Raw genomic sequence first — 19,070 nt, 5'->3', positions numbered from 1 at the left:
TAGTAGTTTTTTTAATTTGAAATTAAGGTTCATTTATTAACACTAATATCGAATTAATAATTTTTAAATCTTTTATAATCTAACCATTTAAGACAGATAATAAAAATTTACCTGTTACATTGCTTGCACTAGACAGTATCCAACCATATATTATGTCACACGGGCTATATTCATTGAACGAATGTTAGAACAGAAATCTTTCTACAATTCTAGTGAAATCACTGTACTTCGGATTTCTAAGTTTCGTACCATGGAACAGTTTGACCTGCCATAACAGAGAAAAGGCTCGTAAATAATATTATTTTATAAAATTTTTTACTTTCATGTCTATTAAGTTTGTTATATACCAATCATGTGTTCAGTTAAACTGATAAAGTAGTACAATCACACATTTAACTAAACAGTAATGACTGCAGTATCTGGATTGCTCAATAGATGAAAGAGTGCGGGTGGACTGATAATTTTGGCATCACGGTAACAAATCTTATTCATTTTTTAAATTTTTTATTATTATTAGAAAAAATCTAATATGTATCTATTATATATATATATATATATATATATATATATATATATATATAATTGTTTGGTACATTTTAAAATTATTAGGTCTATGACAATGATAAGATGAGGCTAGCAATTGACTTGGTGAGCAAGGAATTCAATATGAAGAAGTCAGAAGTTATGGATAAGGCACATGCATATATGAAAGATGAACTACAAAAACAGTCACGACTGCAAAAAGATTGAAGATTTTTTTATTTTCATCGCATTTTATATTTGCTGAGATACGTCATATTTTGTTATACATTTTTTAGTTTAAGTCGTTCTTTTATTATTATCCAAACCTCGAAACACATTTCTAACAAATTTGGTGGAGTTAATTTATAGGATATTTTGTTATTTAATCGAACCTACTGTTGATTCATTTGATGTTTATTTCTGTACTTAATAAAAGAACAAATATTATTTAACTTTAATTTTTAGCTTTCAAGATAAATCAAAAGATATAACTTTTATGCATTACATAATTTAAAAGATACTTATTATATAGCTATTTAATAATATTCTGAACTTAAAGTAACTATTGTGTCTAGATATATGCTTGATGACTGGTTGAGGTTGAATTGTGAGTAAAACCATGTTGATGGTGTGGGTGATATTGATTGTATGTAATGATGGTTGATTGGATATGTGTTGTTGGAAATTGGGATGAGGAAGAGTATATGACATGGTAATGTGTTTGATATTGATCTATTTGATTAGGATGGATTATAATGGTGGGATGGTGATTTGTGAACTTGATAAGAATGTTAATGTATGAGTTAAGAAGGCTTGAGTTGATTTTTGGTATGTTTTCCTTGATTTTAAAAAGGGTTGGAATTGGGTTGTTTTGAAAATGGCACTTTGTGGTTTTGTATGAAAATGTGGTTTTTAGGCATACTTTGACGGAGCGTAACTTGGAATCCGGATCCCCAATTTGTGCCAAATTTATTTAGAAATGAAATTGGATCCGGGGTGGTTATGCCGTTCGAAGAACGGGTGAAAAATGATATAAAACGGAGAAGTTATGCCCGTCGGAAGATTGGGGTTTGAAACTATGAATTCTGTAGCTTTTTAACTTGGTAAAATTTTTGGTAGAACACACACCCACGCGTATGCGTGGCCGACGCGCACACGTCGTTTTCAAAGTTTCACTATCCACGCGTATGCGTCGATGAGTGAATTCAATTGGCCCAGCCAAAATTCCCAAGAGTTGTGCCTGAGTTGTGTTGGGGCACAAGACGCACCCACGCGTAGGCGTGGCTGACGCGCAGGCGTCACTTGGCTTTTCTCCCATCCACGCGTGCGCGTGGGAGGATGCGTATGCATCACTATATCTTGCTACCTTCCACGCATGCGCGTGGGCGACGCGCACGCGTGACCCTATTTTCACCCCAAAGTTGATTTTTGAGTTTTCAAAGCTAGATTTCATACTTTTAAGCCTCCGATCTCATCCCTTATGTCTTAAAACTTGATGATATGCCTAGCAATGGGAACGGCTAGCAAATGTGGTAACTTGTGAATGAAGAAAGGGGGAATTAATGATGAATGTTGATCAAGGATCATTGTATGAGATACGGAGGATGAATGTGGAAGTGCTTGATATGCCATGAGCCGAAGGACTGTAATTGTTAATGAATTGGCTGGTTATGGATTGTATTATGAGCCGAATAGCTGAGATATTTCCAAGTTATGGCTGAGCTATTATTGAATTATGCCTGAGTATGTTTGCATATATGCTTATTGAATAAAATGTGAATGTTGCACTTCCACTATCTGAGATACGAGTTTCTCTGGGAGAAAGCAGTGGCTAGCCACCATGTGCTCCAGGTGGAGACTCGATACTCTGCTGACCCTATGTCGTAAGTGTGGCCGGACACTGTGAAAGTTCCGGATGAGCTCGCCCCCATAAATATACACCAATAAGGGTGTTGGATAGGAATTATGACTTATGTTGTGAATAACTTGAGTTGGGGATGCACGACAGAGGGACAGTCCAATGGTTAGCTACCAGGACTTGTCGGGTTGGCTATATAACCGACAGATGATATCATCAGCCATTACGATAGGCATTCATCATATGCATACTATGTGAGTTGTTTGGAATTGCCTAATTGACTGCATATTACCTGCTAATTGTCTAAATGTCATATTTGCTTCCTATCTGTATGTCTTCTTGTTTGATATAATTGTGTTTGCCATATTATATTACTGCTGGCGGTTGGGAGGTCTGCAGGAATTGGAAAGGGAAGTATTAGTTAGACTGAAGATCTTTAGTCAGTTGCCATTTATGGTTTAGTCTATTTATAAGCTTTGAATTATCTGGTGGAAGTTCTAGGATTGCCTTCGGCTTTCCCAGGACATTATATGTTAGATATGTGGGTACTGTTACCATACTGAGAATCTCCGGTTCTCACCCATGCAGATTTTGTGGTTTTCAGATGCAGGACGTGAGGCTTCTCGCTGAGGCATGCTGGAGACTTCTGGATTAGCGAAGATCCTTGGTTCTCGGGGCTTTATTTTTGGTCTTATGTTTTTACTTAGATACTTTTGTCTCCACTAAATAATGTATATAAATATACTGTTTTGACTCCTCTTAGAAGTTGTTTTGGAGAATAGGTTTTGATAGTTTGTCCCTGGGGTTTCCTTTGGTTTCCTTACTTTACATATATGTATATACTTTTATGCTCGGGCCGGCTTTCTTCACAACCGGATCCTGAGTTTTGGATATTTGTGTTTTTGGCACTCTTTATATATATTCTCGCGTTGGTTTACCCTTTATGTGTTTCATTACGTTATCGATCGGAGTGTCACGCTTTTCCAGTTATGATCTTGTTTTATCCTTTTTCTTCAAAGGCTCCTAGTTATGAACATTTTTCACACTACTACAATTACTAAATTTTATTTTTAGAGGTCATAATACCTTACCACCTCTATCTTATGACTCAAGCATAAGGCTCTGCATGGTAGGGTCTTATAGTAGTTAAATGACAAACATAATAATAAGAAGATTCACATTAGATTATGAAAATCAATCTCATCCTGAAGGTATGATATCATTTTTTCTAAAAATGTAAAACCAAGCAATAAAGTATAGTTTAATTAATGTGTACATTGAAATAAATGTGAATTGTATATAGTAGCAGTGACATGAGGAATTGCAATGGCTGCCTTTAGTCTCAATGTACTATATTACACTGTGACTTAAATATATAAATTATTAGTTAAAAAACTTACATTTATGTGCTATTTTTTATTAATTTAGTTCGAAATAATAAATTTTGATATTGTTTATTAGTATTACTGACATCAAATTTTGATAATTTGGCCAAAAATTTTAAATGCTTTGTGTCTTAATTCTGCTAGCAAACCTTCAACAACTCATAAAAGTTAACAAATCAAATGATTGTAAATCAAAGTGATACACAAGAGTAAAAGTTGTAATGATGATACGTGGTGATAATTCATAACGATCCGGTGAAGAGAAGGTAGCAGGAGAAGAAAAAAATAAGAAAGAAGGCCAAGGTAATTTAATAGTCAATAACAGGTATGTGTACAGAGAGTAGTATACAGTAAGAGAAAGAGTAGTGTTTAATATGGTGAAGAGATTTTTCAAAAATATAAATTAATGTTTTAAAAAAAATAAAAATAAAGATAATTTAAAAAATTAAATATAAAATTTAAAAAATATTTTTATCAATTGAAATTATGAATGAATATAAAGAGTATTTAGAATATGAATTTTGATCTCTACTTCAAATTAAATACTACTGAAAATAGATAAGTAAAGTTAATAACATTTATAAATAGTTAATTGTTTATAATGTTTATAAATCTTTATTTTGATTTTGTTATACATAATAACAACATAATAAATTTGTTTAATGTCTTCTTTAATTTAAATTTATAAATTTTATACAATCTAAAAATTAAATAACTTATACATTTTTTATTTTTGTTTTTGAATGTTTTTATTTTTAATGTTTAAATTATTATATCCAAATTATAATATTAAAATTAAAATTAGAAAAGTTAATCTCTTAAAAAGCCACTGAATATGTTAAACCGCTAGAATAATATTTAAGCAGTTCAGTACACTAGGCTTGAGTAGTGTTCCATCCAATTTAGCATCATCGTGGTAAGGACACGTCGCAGAGCAAAGAACAGTGTTACCTTCAGAGGTGCCAAAGCGGGAATTTTTCTTTCCAAATCCATTCTCAAAATCAGATTCCTTCTCTTCTCTTTTACTTTTGGTGACTGAAAATTTAAAAGCAACGAAAGTAATGAAATTCAGGGATCTTAATATTTTTCTTCATCTCACCACCGCCACCACCTCCACATCCTTTGATGATCCTCGTCTTCCTCCCCAGTTTTCACTTCATATCACCAACCGGAAGAGTTTGGAAATCCAGAGAAGCAGGGGCGAGCCATATATGGAGGAAGCACGATGGGGAAGAACTAATATCTTCAAGAACATGCCGCCACAGGAAGAAACAGAGATTGGGAAAGTGGCTCTCGGAGAAGTGGATCGGCATGGAATCTACTGCACGTCAGGCACCTAGAAGTAGGAAAAGTCAACTTATTTCTTCTTCTTCTTCCTCCATATGCATACTGTTTCTACTGTGACTAATCTATTCTAAATTGGAGTTAACACTAATGGGCTTCAGTTTTCAACGATAGAGTTCTTTTCTTTTGCTTATTGTTCAAGTATTATTTTTTTTGTTGGTTTTATTTTGCTGTCTAGGTTTCGCACAAATACCAACAAGTTTAAGCTTAAAATGTTATTCTTCCTCTATCTACTGCCCTCTCACGCGGTTTATGGTTCATGTGTGAATTATCATCATCCAACCTTGTTGATAATATGTTAATAACTACACAATGTTGAATAATCCTGTTGCTTTCTAAAATAAAAGAATAGCATGCTGCAGAGTCATAAAGCTAGAGAGAGAGAGAGAGAGAGGAGGATGCACGTGGGGTGGGAGATTGATGATGGAAACATTTGCTTCTTTCATCCTTGCCACCCTTTATTTTGGTTGGTCTATTCACTATTTTATGGAGAAGTGAAAGTGTAACAAAATTAGTCTTTGCTTCTTATTTTAATACAAAGCTATGCTTCTTACGGGCTTTTTGGTCTGCTAGAAAATACTTAAGATTTGGACTGCAAAATAGCTACAGAATGCTTGAGTTCTCTCTACATATGTATTGATGGTGTTTTTGTGGAAAAACTAATTTCCAAACACACATATAACTAACCGGCAAGTGTACCGGGTCGCATCAAGTAGTAAAACTCACTTAGAGTGAGGTCGATCCCACAGGGATTGATGGATCAAGCAATTTTAGTGGATGATTAGTTTAGTCAAGCTAACATTGAGTGAATTGTGTGAATTTGTAGCCAACAGAATGTAAATGACAGGAAATTTAAAGTGCAGAAAGTAAATGTGCAGAAACTTAAAGAACAAGAAAAGTAAATTGCAAGAATCTTAAATGACAAGAAATGTAAATTGCATGAAAAGTAAAGGGGCTGGGGTGCTGGAAGCAATGTAAACAGAGAAGCAAAATTTCAGTGAATAAGAACTTAGAGAAATTGCAAGAATTATAAATTTCAGGAAATATAAATCAAGCTCACAGCAAGCATCAAATGTAAAGTGCAGAATGTAGGAGAAGGAATTGAAGACGAATGAAACAGAAAGTAAAAATGCTTGAAGAGTGTAAAAACAGAAAATGACTTGTGCTTAATTTGCAGCAATGTAAAAGATGGTTGAAGATCTCAGGAGTGGAAGAGACTAGAAAACAAGTCTAGATCTCAAATCCTTCCTTGATCCAACAAGAACAATTGCAAAATGAAAATGGAAAAGTAAATTGCAGAAGAAGAACAAGAGAAGTTGCAGATAGAGAATGAAAACAGAATTCTTTCCAATCTCAATCCAAGATTTAAAACAGAAATGAAAATTAAAGAGAGAGTTTTCTAATCCAACTACTCCCTAGTGGAGCTAGCCTTCCTTACAATTGAGCTGGAATTGATGCCTTTATATAGGCTTTACAAAGTGAAAAATGAAAATGAAATTGAAATGAAAAACAAATTAAATGAAAATCCTAATTCTAGTTTGTTCATGTGCCTTTGAGTGATGATGTGGGCTTTGCTTGCTTTAGATTTGAGGAGAAATGGGTTTGGTTGGCCTTGATTCAATTTGGAGAAGAATTGAATTAAATTGGATTTTTATTGAATTTTTGGCCCATGTGAAAATTGCTCCCAGGAGGATGCTCTGCTCACAAGGTGAGCTGAGCATTGGGGCCTTGTGCACATGTCTTGCGCCTTGTGCTCCCTGGCCGTGTCAAATATTGTGCGCTTCTTCCTTGGTCCATGTCAAGCATGCTCATGAGTAGTGCTCAGCTCTCCAAGTGAGCTGAGCATTGGAGCTTCCAAGGAGAGGTCCCAAGTTCAAACCTTTGTGAAAGCATTTGGAGAGAAGATTTCCTTGAATTTTTATGAAGAGAGCACGACATTGCTCTCCAAGAGAGCGCTGTGCTCTCCAAGTGAGCGCTATTAGAAGCACCTCTTTGCCTTGGAGTGAGGCTCCCTCTTCGAATCTTGGTGGTTGCACTTTGATCTATTTTTGTTTGTTTTTAGCCCTTAAAGATGTATTTTGTTCGTGCTCCAATTTCATGCCAAATATAGATTGCCATACATCATTGGAAAGCTCTGAATGTCAGCTTTTCAACGCAACTGGAATCACATCAATCGGACATCTGTAGCTCAAGTTATAGCCCTTTGAAGTAGGCATGGTCATGCTGTGAGCGCCCAGATTTTAACTTAACAAAAATTTTGATTCCAAGTTGAAATTGCATCAGGATGATGCTCCGCTCTTGGCATGAGTGGAGCTTTGTGTGCTGATTGCAATTTTTCCTTTAATTTGGTCATGAGCCACGCTTTTAAAAGTGTGGCCTAAGCCTCCAAAGTGTGCTCCAACTTCAAAGTGTACCCCAAAGCTCTTTTTTTCTCCTTTTTAGCTTATTTTGTGCTTTTTGCTTCTTTTTCTTCTTATTTCCTACAAAATTTATAAAATCAAAAGATCAAGAAAATGTATCAATTAAGCATAAAAACATTCAATATTCAAGCACAAATCATCAATTTTTTGTATGAAAAAGCATAGAAAAACATGACATGGTGACATGTCATCATGTATATCTGTTTTCTTTTTTTTTTTATCTGCTTATGTAGGGTTTTTTTCCACTATAGTCATCCTGATGTCTTTGATAAGCTTTTTCACCTTACAAGACGGGGTGTGAGTAAAGCTTCCAAGGTTATCAATTTGAGTGAAGATATTTTTACTGGTATAGTATTGTCCAATTCCTCTTTAATATTTGATTTTTATCTGCAGTTCTAATTTTTGTTTTTTTTTCCCACCAGGATTCAACTCTACACTGCGGGAAGGCAATGTTACTCATCATGAGTACATACAAGTTGGGAAGGGAAGAGATGTGGGTCTCAACCAGATTACTATGTTTGAAGTTAAGATAGCTAATGGAAATGGAGAACAACCACAAAGTCAAGACATATACCGACTTGGACATCGTTTTGATTTCTTCATAATGCTATTCTGTTACTTCACCACAGTTGGATTTTATTTCAGCACTCTCATATGTAATCACATGATTTAAATTTCAATAACATATTATGCATTTCTTTCTTTTTCCTGGTCAATTAGGGGAACCGATCTAAACAAAAAGCATGCATGTGAACGTTTGTCTTGGCAAACAAATAATGGCAACTCCTGATCTTTTTAAAGATCGGGAGAGCTACCATGCTAGCAAAGACTCACTGATGATGCGCTCTAGTTATTTTTTGCCCCATTTTTGGTTTTTCTATACCATGGCTTCTGAACAGCTCCCCTAACTTTGTGTAGATAACTGTTCTCACTATATATTTATTCCTCTATGGTTGTCTCTATCTCGTTCTGAGTGGGCTTGAAAGAGGTTTGAGTACGCAGAAAGCCATTGGAGACAATAAGCCTCTTCAACGGCTCTTGCTTCTCAATCATTTGTTCAAATAGGATTTTTAATGCCTTTGCCCATGCTGATGGAAATCGGCTTAGAAAGAGGCTTTTGAACAGCACTAAGTGAGTTCATATTAATGCAATTGCAGTTGGCCCCTGTATTCTTTGCTTTTTTGCTTGGGACAAAGACTCACTATTTTGGAAGGACATTGCTCCATGGAGGCACAAAATATAGACCAACTGGCCAAGGGTTTGTTGTTTTTCAACCATAAAAACTTATTCCAATTTCATAAAAATTATAAAAACCAAAAACTTAACACACTTAACAGTTAACACAGAGGCAGCAACAACACTATTCTCCCCTATGCTCTCGCAAGTAATCAGCAATCCTCATCAATCAGCAACAAAAGTATAAAACAAGAAATTGGAATCCTTATTTTTCTTTTTCAAATAATTTTCGAAAAATCCAAAAAAATTTTTAGAAAATCATAAAAATCAAAAATATTTTTGTGTTTCTTGTTTGAGTCTTGTGTCATGTTATAAGTTTGGTGTCAATTGCATATTCATCTTGCATTTTTCGAAAATTCATGCATTCATAGTGTTCTTCATGATTTCTTGTTTTGTGCTTTTTCTTGTTTTACATGTGCATTTTTGCATCCATAGAGTCTAAACATGAAAGATTTCTAAGTTTGGTGTCTTGCATGTTTTCTTTGCATATAAAATTTTTCAAAAATAAGTTCCTGATGTTCATCTTGACATTCAAAGTGTTCTTGGTGTTCATCTTGACATTCATAGTGTTCTTGCATTCATCACATACTTTGATCCAAAATTTTCATGCATTGCATCATTTTTCATGTTTTTCTCTCTCATCATTAAAAATTTAAAAATAAAAAAAATATCTTTCCCTTTTTCTTCTCATAAATTCGAAAATTTGGATTGACTTTTTAAAAAAATTTTAAAATCTAGTTGTTTTTATGAGTCAAATCAAATTTTCAATTTAAAAATCTTATCTTTTTCAAAATCTTTTTCAAAAATATATCTTTTTCATTTTTCTTATCTATTTTCAAAAATTTAAAAATATTTTTCAAAAATCTTTTTCTTCTCTTTATCTCCTAATTTTCGAAAATAACATCATCAATTAATGTTTTGATTCAAAAATTTCAAGTTTGTTACTTACTTGTTAAGAAAGATTCAAACTTTAAGTTTTAGAATCATATCTTGTGATTTCTTGTGAATCAAGTCATTAATTGTGATTTTAAAAATCAAATCTTTTTCAAAACTAATTTCAATCATATCTTTTCAAAAATATCTTCAAAATCATATCTTTTTCAAAAATTTGATTTTAAAATATCTTTTCTAACTTCTTATCTTTTTATCTTTTCAAAAATTGATTTTCAAATTTGTTTCAACTAACTAACTAACTTTTTGTTTGTTTCTTATCTTTTTCAAAACTACCTAACTAACTTTCTCTCTCTAATTTTCAAAAATTCCTTCCCTCTTTTTCAAAATTTCTTTCTAATTAACTAATTATTTTTATTTTTTATTTTAATTTTCGAAAATTACTAACCTTTTTCAAAAACTATTTTCAAAAATCACTAACTCTTTTTCAAAAATTATTTTCGAAAATCATCCTTCTCTCTCATCTCCTTCTATTTATTTATTCATCTACTAACATCTCTCCCTCACTCACCAAAAATCCGAACCCTCTCTCTCTGAGTTCAGATTTTCTCTTCTTCTTTTCTTCTACTCACACAGGGACCTCTATACTGTGGTAAAAAGGATCCCTATTGTTATTTTTCTGTTCCCTCTTTTTCATATGAGCAGGAGCAAGGACAAGAATATTCTTGTTGAAGCAGATCCAGAACCTGAAAGGACTCTGAAGAGAAAATTAAGAGAAGCTAAATTACAACAATCCAGCAAGCACCTTTCAGAAATTTTCAAACAAAAAGAGGAGATGGCAGCCGAAAATAATAATAATGCAAGGAGGATGCTTGGTGACATTACTGCACCTAATTCCAATTTACATGAAAGAAGCATCTCCATCCCTACCATTGGAGCAAACAATTTGAGCTTAAACCTCAATTAGTTTCTCTGATGCAGCAGAACTGCAAGTTCCATGGACTTCCATCTGAAGATCCTTTTCAGTTCTTAACTGAATTCTTGCAGATATGTGATACTGTTAAGACTAATGGAGTAGATCCTGAAGTCTACAGGCTCATGATTTTCCCTTTTGCTGTAAGAGACAAAGCTAGAGTGTGGTTGGACTCTCAACCCAAAGATAGCCTGAACTCTTGGGATAAGCTGGTCACGGCTTTCTTAGCCAAGTTCTTTCCTCTTCAAAAGCTTAGTAAGCTTAGAGTGGATGTTCAAACCTTCAGACAAAAAGAAGGTGAATCCCTCTATGAAGCTTGGGAGAGATACAAAGAACTGACCAAAAAGTGTCCTTCTAACATGCTTTCAGAATGGACCATCCTGGATATATTCTATGATGGTCTATCTGAATTGGCTAAAATGTCATTGGATACTTTTGCAGATGGATCCATTCACCTAAAGAAAATGCCTGCAGAAAGCTCAAGAACTCATTGACATGGTTGCTAATAACAGTTCATGTACACTTCTGAAAGGAATCCTGTGAGTAATGGGACGCCTATGAAAAAGGGAGTTCTTGAAATTGATACTCTGAATGCCATACTGGCTCAGAATAAAATATTGACTCAGCAAGTCAATATGATTTCTCAGAGTCTGAATGGAATGCAAGCTGCATCCAACTGTACTCAAGAGGCATCTTCTGAAGAAGAAGCTTATGATCTTAAAAACTGGTGCACGAATTGTAAATCACACTTTTTACAACTTGTACGACTAACCAGCAAGTGCACTGGGTCGTCCAAGTAATACCTTACGTGAGTAAGGGTCGATCCCATGGAGATTGTTGGCTTGAAGCAATCTATGGTTACCTTGTAACTCTTAGTCAGGAAAACAATAAAATAATTCACTTATCAAATTTGATTGCAAGGAATAAAAGGGCAGAACACAAATTATACTTGTATGCAATAATGGAGAGTAAGTTGGAGTTTTGGAGATGCTTTGTCTTCTGAAATTTTGCTTTCCTCTGTTTTCTGATTCACGCACGCACGTCCTCCTATGGCAAGCTGTGTGTTGGTAGATCACCGTTGTCAATGGCTACCATCCATCCTTCCAGTGAAAAGGGTCTAAATGCGCTATCACCGCACGGCTAATCATCTGCAGGTTCTCAATCGTACCAGAATAGGATTTACTATCCTTTTGCGTCTGTCACTCCGCCCAGCACTCACGAGTTTAAAGCTTGTCACAGTCATTCAATCCCTAAATCCTACTCAGAATACCACAGACAAGGTTTAGACTTTCCGGATTCTCTTGAATGCTGCCATCAATCTAGCTTATACCACGAAGATTCTGATCAAGAGATCTAAGAGATATTCATTCATTCTACGGTGGAACATAAGTGGTTGTCAGGCACGCGTTCGTGGGGAAATGATGATGATTGTCATGTTCATCACATTCATATTGAAGTGCGAATGGATATTTTAGATAGGAACATGCATGTTTGAATGGAAAACAGAAATACTTGCATTAATTCATCGAGACACAGCAGAGCTCCTCACCCCCAACAATGGAGTTTAGAGACTCATGCCGTCAAAAGGTACAAAGTTCAGATCTAAAATGTCATGAGATGTGAAATAAACCTCTAAAAGTTGTTTAAATACTAAACTAGTAACCTAGGTTTACAAAAAATGAACAAACTATGATAGATGGTGCAGAAATCCACTTCTGGGGCCCACTTGGTGTGTGCTGGGGCTGAGACTTAAGCTAATCACGTGCATAGGGCTGTTTTGGGCGTTCAACGCCAGCTTTGGATCCTTTTCTGGCGTTGAACTCCAACTTGTAACTTGTTTCTGGCGCTGGACGCCAGACAGCAACATGGAACTGGCGTTGAACGCCAGTTTACGTCGTCTATCCTTGAGGAAAGTATAGAATTATATATTTCTGGAAAGCCATGGATGTCTACTTTCCAACACAATTGGAAGCGCACCATTTGGAGTTCTGTAGCTCCAGAAAATCCACTTTGAGTGTAGGGAGGTCAGAATCCAACAGCATCAGCAGTCCTTTTTCAGCCTGAATCAGATTTTTGCTCAGCTCCCTCAATTTCAGCCAGAAAATACCTGAAATCACAGAAAAATACACAAACTCATAGTAAAGTCCAGAAATATGAATTTTGCATAGAAACTACTGAAAATAAACTAAAAACTAACTAAAACATACTAAAAACTATATGAAATTAACCCCAAAAAGCGTATAAAATATCCGTTCATCACAACACCAAACTTAAACTGTTGCTTGTCCTCAAGCAACTAGATAAATAAAATAGACTACAAATAATTTTAAGAAGCAATAATATCTCAGAGTTTTTGAGTGAAGCTCAGATTCCAATTAGATGAGCGGGACTAGTAGCTTTTTGCTTCTGAATAGTTTTGGCATCTCACTTTATCCATTGAAGCTCAGAGTGATTGGCATCTATAGGAACTCAGAATTCAGATAGTGATATTTATTCTCCTAGTTCGGTATGTTGATTCTTGAACACAGCTACTTTATGAGTCTTGGCCGTGGCCCTAAGCACTTTGTTTTCCAGTATTACCACCGGATACATAAATGCCACAGACACATAATTGGGTGAACCTTTTTAGATTGTGACTCAGCTTTGCTAAAGTCCCCAATTAGAGGTGTCCAGGGTTCTTAAGCACACTCTTCTTTTTTGCTTTGGACCTTGACTTTAACCGCTCAGTCTCAAGTTTTCACTTGACACCTTCACGCCACAAGCACATGGTTAGGGACAGCTTGGTTTAGCCGCTTAGGCCGGGATTTTATTCCTTTAGGCCCTCCTATCCACTGATGCTCAAAGCCTTGGGATCCTTTTTATTTACCCTTGCCTTTTAGTTTTAAGGGCTATTGGCTTTTTGCTCTTGCATTTTGGTTTTAAGAGCTTTGGCTTTTTCTCCTTGCTTTCTCTTTTTCTTTCTCTATATTTTTTTTTCTGCAAGCTTTATTCTTCGCTGCTTTTTCTTACTTCAAGAATCATTTTTATGATTTTTCAGATTATCAATAACATGTCTCATGTTCATCATTCTTTCAAGAGCCAACATATTTAACAGTCTTAAACATCAAATTCAAAAGACATATGCACTGTTCAAGCATTCATTCAGAAGACAGAGAGCATTGCCACCACATATAGATAATTAGAATTTATCTTATTAAAAACTCAAAATAATATTGCCTCTTATTCTAAAGAAATTCTTCTATTTTATTCATGTTTAATGATGATGATAAAATTAAATTATAGCTTAATTGGGGATAAAATAAAAAATATAGATACTAATTACTACTATATGACTCCTAAGGTAAAACTAAAATAAAAACAGTTATCACAGAGTTAAGGCTAAGATTGGAATTTAACAACCTTTGTTCTGGGAAGTGGATGTTCCTCTAATCTGCGGGGTGCTTGGTCCTTCAAGAGATAATTTCTGGCGCTTCAATTCCCTTAAATCATGCCCTTGCTCCTCCTGTTTTTTAAGCAAATAGCAAAGAATGCTACTTTGTTCCTTCTGTTCTTTCTGTATTTGTTCCATAGCTTCTTGCATCTTGGTAATAGATGTTTCAAGATACTCCCAGTATTCAGATTGAGGGATTTCTAGGAGAATTTCTTGTGTTCTCTTCTTGATGGGGTCATCCTGTGATTGTTGTTTTTCCATTGATGCTTTAGTGATTGGCCGCTCAACTGAGATATACTCAGTTATTCCCATCCTTACTCCAGCGTCCTTGCAGAGCATAGAAATCAAGCTTGGATAAGGCAACCTGGCATCTTTGGAATTTTTGTTTGTAATTTTGTAGAATTAAGTTGAAATCAATTGATGAACTTCCACTTCTTTTCCCATCATGATGCAATGGATCATCACTGCTCTTCTAATAGTGACTTCAGAACGGTTGCTAGTGGGCAGCAGAGAATGCCCAATGAAGTCCAGCCATCCTCTGGCGACTGGTTTGAGATATTCTCTTTTGAGTTGATTTGGGACACCCTTCGTGCTGGTGGTCCACCTGGCTCCAGGGATGCATATATCCTCTAGAATCTTATCCAGGCCCTTGTCTGTTCTCATCATTCTCCTATTGAAGGAGTCTGGATCATATTTCAGCTGAGGTAGCTTTAAGATCTCCCTGATCTTGTCAGGGTGGGTATGAACAATCTTTCCTCTGACCAAGGTCCGATAGTCATAGATAGCAGATCCAGATAGTCTTTGCCTGTCTGTATGCCACATATTAGCATAGAACTCCTGGACCATATTCCTTCCCACTTTCGTTTCAGGATTAGCTAGGATCTCCCAGTTCCTGATTCGAATTTGCTCCTGGATCTCCGGATATTCGTCTTCTTTCAGATCGAATCTAACTTCCGGGATCACTGATCTTAGACCTATTATTTTGTAATAATGGTCTGAATGTTCTTTAGTTAAGAACTTCCCTTGATTCCAAAGTGGTTTTGGAACACTCTCTTTCTTGCCTCTTGGAGTGGGTTGTTTTCCTTTAGGAGCCATGATCTTAGTGGGTATGGTTTAGTGATCACGAATAAACACACCAAACTTAGAGGTTTGCTTGTCCTCAAGCAAAAGAAAAGAAAGGAGAGGGATAGAAGGAGAGCTAGTGTAGGATGGTGGATGAGAGGAAGGAGGCCGAATGGATTTTTAAAAGGGAGGGGGGTTTTCGAAAATAGGGAGAAAGATAAGATAGAAGATATGATTTTTTTTAAAAAAATTAAGTATGATAAGAAAAGATATAGTTTAAAATTGAAAAAATATGAAAGATATTTGAAAAAGATAAAATTGGTTTTTTTTGAAAAAGATAATATGGAGATTTGAAAAAGATATTGATTAGTTGAAAAGATTTTTGAATGAAAAGAGATAGATTTGTTTTGAAAATTTTGAAAAAGAGTTGAATTGGATTGAAAAAAGGATTTGTGCTTATGGATTAAGATACATTTAATATTTTTAAAGAAGGGTTTTTAGAAATTAGGGATTTTAGAAATCAGGGTTTGTAACATGTTTATGCAAGAAATCATGAATTGAAACATGAAAATTAAGATTAAAATGAAAAATATGAAGAAAAAACGAATTTACCTCCTCCCCACCATCCTGGCGTTTGAACGCCCAAACGCTGCATGTTTTGGGCGTTCAACGCCCAAATGCTGCCTCTCCTGGGCGTTCAACGCCCAGCTGTTGCTTCTTTCCGGCGTTGAACGCCAGGAACTCCTTTGTCACTGGGCGTTTTTCTGAACGCCCAGGACGCTGTAAATCTGGCGGTAAACACCCAGAAGGAGCTTCTTTCTGGCGTTCAACGCCCAGAAGATGCTTCTTTCTGGCGTTTAACGCCCAAATGGCTATCCTTACTGGCGTTCAACGCCCAGTGGATGCTTCTTTTGGGCGTTGAACCCCCAAAACAGACTTTTACTGGCGTTTTCTTGCCAGTGAGCTTTTTTTCTCTGTTTTGTGTGCAGAATCCTTCTGTAACCCTGTGAACTTATACAATTGACTCTTTACCTTAGTATCAGTGAACTTTATATAAACAAATAAAATCAAGAATAGGGCAAAATGCTTAGAGAAAGTGATGCCCCATGGCTGGGTTGCCTCCCAGCAAGCGCTTCTTTATTGTCTTTAGCTGGACCTTGCTGAGCTTTTAATCTAGCTTCAGCCTTGAGCACTCTTGCTCAACATTGCCTTCAAGATAGTGCTTGATTCTCTGTCCATTAACAATGAACTTCTTGTCAGAATCAATATCTTGAAGCTCCACATAACCATATGGTGATACACTTGTAATCACATATGGTCCCCTCCACCGGGACTTTAGTTTCCCGGGGAATAGCCTGAGCCTAGAGTTAAACAACAGAACCTTTTGTCCTGGTTCAAAGATTCTAGATGACAGCTTTCTGTCATGCCACTTTTTTTATTTTTCTTTATAAAGCTTGGTATTTTCGAAAGCAGTGAATCTGAATTCCTCTAGCTCATTTAGCTGGAGCAATCTTTTTTCTCCAGCTAATTTGGCATCAAAGTTTAGGAATCTGGTTGCCCAGTAGGCTTTATGTTCCAGTTCCACGGGCAGGTGGCATGCCTTACCATACACAAGTTGGTATGGAGAGGTCCCTATAGGAGTCTTGAATGCTGTTCTGTAGGCCCACAGAGCATCATCCAAGCTTCGTGCCCAATCCTTTCTACGGGTACTTACAGTCTGTTCCAGGATTCTTTTTAGTTCTCTGTTAGAGACTTCAGCTTGCCCATTTGTCTGTGGATGATATGGAGTCGCCACCTTGTGGCGAATCCCATACCGGACCATGGCAGAGTAAAGCTATTTGTTGCAGAAGTGAGTGCCCCCATCACTGATTAGTACCCTGGGGACACCAAACCTGCTGAATATATGTTTCTGGAGGAATTTCAGCACTATTTTAGTATCATTGGTGGGTGTGGCAATGGCCTCAACCCATTTTGATACATAGTCAACTGCCACCAGAATATAAGTGTTTGAGTATGATGGTGGGAAAGGCCCCATGAAATCAATACCCCATACATCAAACAACTCAATCTCCAAGATTCCTTGTTGAGGCATGGCGTAACTGTGAGGCAAATTACCAGCTCTCTAGCAACTGTCACAGTTACGTACAAACTCTCGGGAATCTCTGTAGAGTGTAGGCCAGTAGAAGCCACATTGGAGGACCTTGGTGGCTGTTCTCTCACCTCCGAAATGACCTCCATATTGTGACCCATGGCAATGCCATAAGATCCTTTGTGCTTCTTCTTTAGGCACACACCTACGGATTATGCCATCTGCACATCTCTTAAAGAGATAGGGTTCATCCCACAAGTAGTACTTTGCATCAGTAATTAATTTTTTCTTTTGTTACCTGCTGTACTCCTTGGGAATGAACCTTGCAGCTTTGTAGTTTGCAATGTCTGCAAACCATAGTGTTTCCTGAATGGCAAACAAATGCTCATCCGAAAAGGTCTCAGAGATTTCAAGAGAGGGGAATGACGTCCCGTCTATTGGCTCTATCCGGGAGAGATGATCAGCCACTTGGTTCTCTGTCCTTTTTCTGTCTCTTATTTCTATATCAAACTCTTGCAGAAGCAACACCCATCTTATGAGCCTGGGTTTTGAATCCTGCTTTGTGAGTAGATATTTAAGAACAGCATGGTCAGTATACACAATCACCTTTGATCCTACCAAGTATGATCTAAACTTGTCAATGGCATAAACCACTGCAAGCAATTCTTTTTCTGTGGTTGTGTAATTTTTCTGGGCATCATTTAAAACGCGGCTAGCATAATAAATGACATGCAGAAGCTTGTCATGCCTCTGCCCCAGTACTGCACCAATGGCATGATCACTGGCATCACACATTAGCTCAAATGGTAATGTCCAGTCTGGTGCAGAAATAACTGGTGCTGTGACCAGCTTGGCTTTCAGTGTTTCAAACGCCTGCAGACACTCTGTGTCAAACACAAATGGCGTGTCAGCAGCTAGCAGATTGCTCAGAGGTTTTGCGATTTTTGAAAAATCCTTTATAAACCTCCTATAGAATCCTGTATGCCCCAGAAAGCTTCTGATTGCCTTAACATTGGCTAGCAGATTGCTCAGAGGTTTTGCGATTTTTGAAAAATCCTTTATAAACCTCCTATAGAATCCTGTATGCCCCAGAAAGCTTCTGATTGCCTTAACATTGGCAGGTGGTGGTAATTTTTCAATTACCTCTATTTTTGCTTGATCCACCTCTATTCCCTTGTTTGAAATTTTATGCCCAAGGACAATCCCTTCAGTCACCATAAAGTGACATTTTTCCCAGTTTAAAACCAGGTTGGTCTCTTGGCATCTTTTCAGAACTAGTTTCAGGTGATCAAGACAGGAGCTGAATGAGTCTCCATATACTGAGAAGTCATCCATGAAGACTGCCAGAAATTTTTCTACCATATCAAAGAAAATAGAGAGCATGCATCTCTGGAAGGTTGCAGGCGCATTACACAGCCCAAATGGCATCCTTCTATAAGTAAACACTCCAGATGGACATGTGAATGCTGTTTTCTCTTGATCCTGAGGATCTACTGCAATCTGGTTATAGCCTGAGTAGCCATCCAAAAAGCAGTAATAATCATGACCTGCCAATCTTTCTAGCATCTGGTCTATGAATGGTAGAGGAAAATGATCCTTTCTGGTGGCTGTATTGAGCCTTCTGTAGTCAATACACATGCGCCACCCTGTAACTGTTCTTGTAGGAACCAGTTCATTCTTTTCATTATGAACCACTGTCATGCCTCCCTTTTTGGGGACAACTTGAACAGGGCTTACCCAGGGGCTATCAGAAATAGGATAAATAATCCCAGCCTCCAGTAATTTGGTGACCTCTTTCTGCACCACTTCCTTCATGGCTGGATTTAGCCGCCTCTGTGGTTGAACCACTGGTTTAGCATT

General features: G+C 36.6%; 1 non-coding gene across 1 annotated transcript; it reads right to left on the bottom strand.

Moving 5' to 3' along the window:
* Nucleotides 1–10,886: 10,886 nt before the first annotated feature.
* Nucleotides 10,887–10,994, bottom strand: LOC112726032 (small nucleolar RNA R71). The gene has a single exon (XR_003165103.1). It is a non-coding gene; the product is annotated as a small nucleolar RNA R71 (small nucleolar RNA).
* Between the last annotated feature and the right edge of the window lie 8,076 nt (nt 10,995–19,070).

This window comes from Arachis hypogaea, chromosome 11 (assembly GCF_003086295.3).
Source record: "Arachis hypogaea cultivar Tifrunner chromosome 11, arahy.Tifrunner.gnm2.J5K5, whole genome shotgun sequence".
NCBI classification, from domain to species: domain Eukaryota; kingdom Viridiplantae; phylum Streptophyta; class Magnoliopsida; order Fabales; family Fabaceae; genus Arachis; species Arachis hypogaea.
The sequence above is the reverse complement of the archived record's forward strand: the minus strand, read 5'-3'. Positions and strand labels throughout refer to the sequence as shown.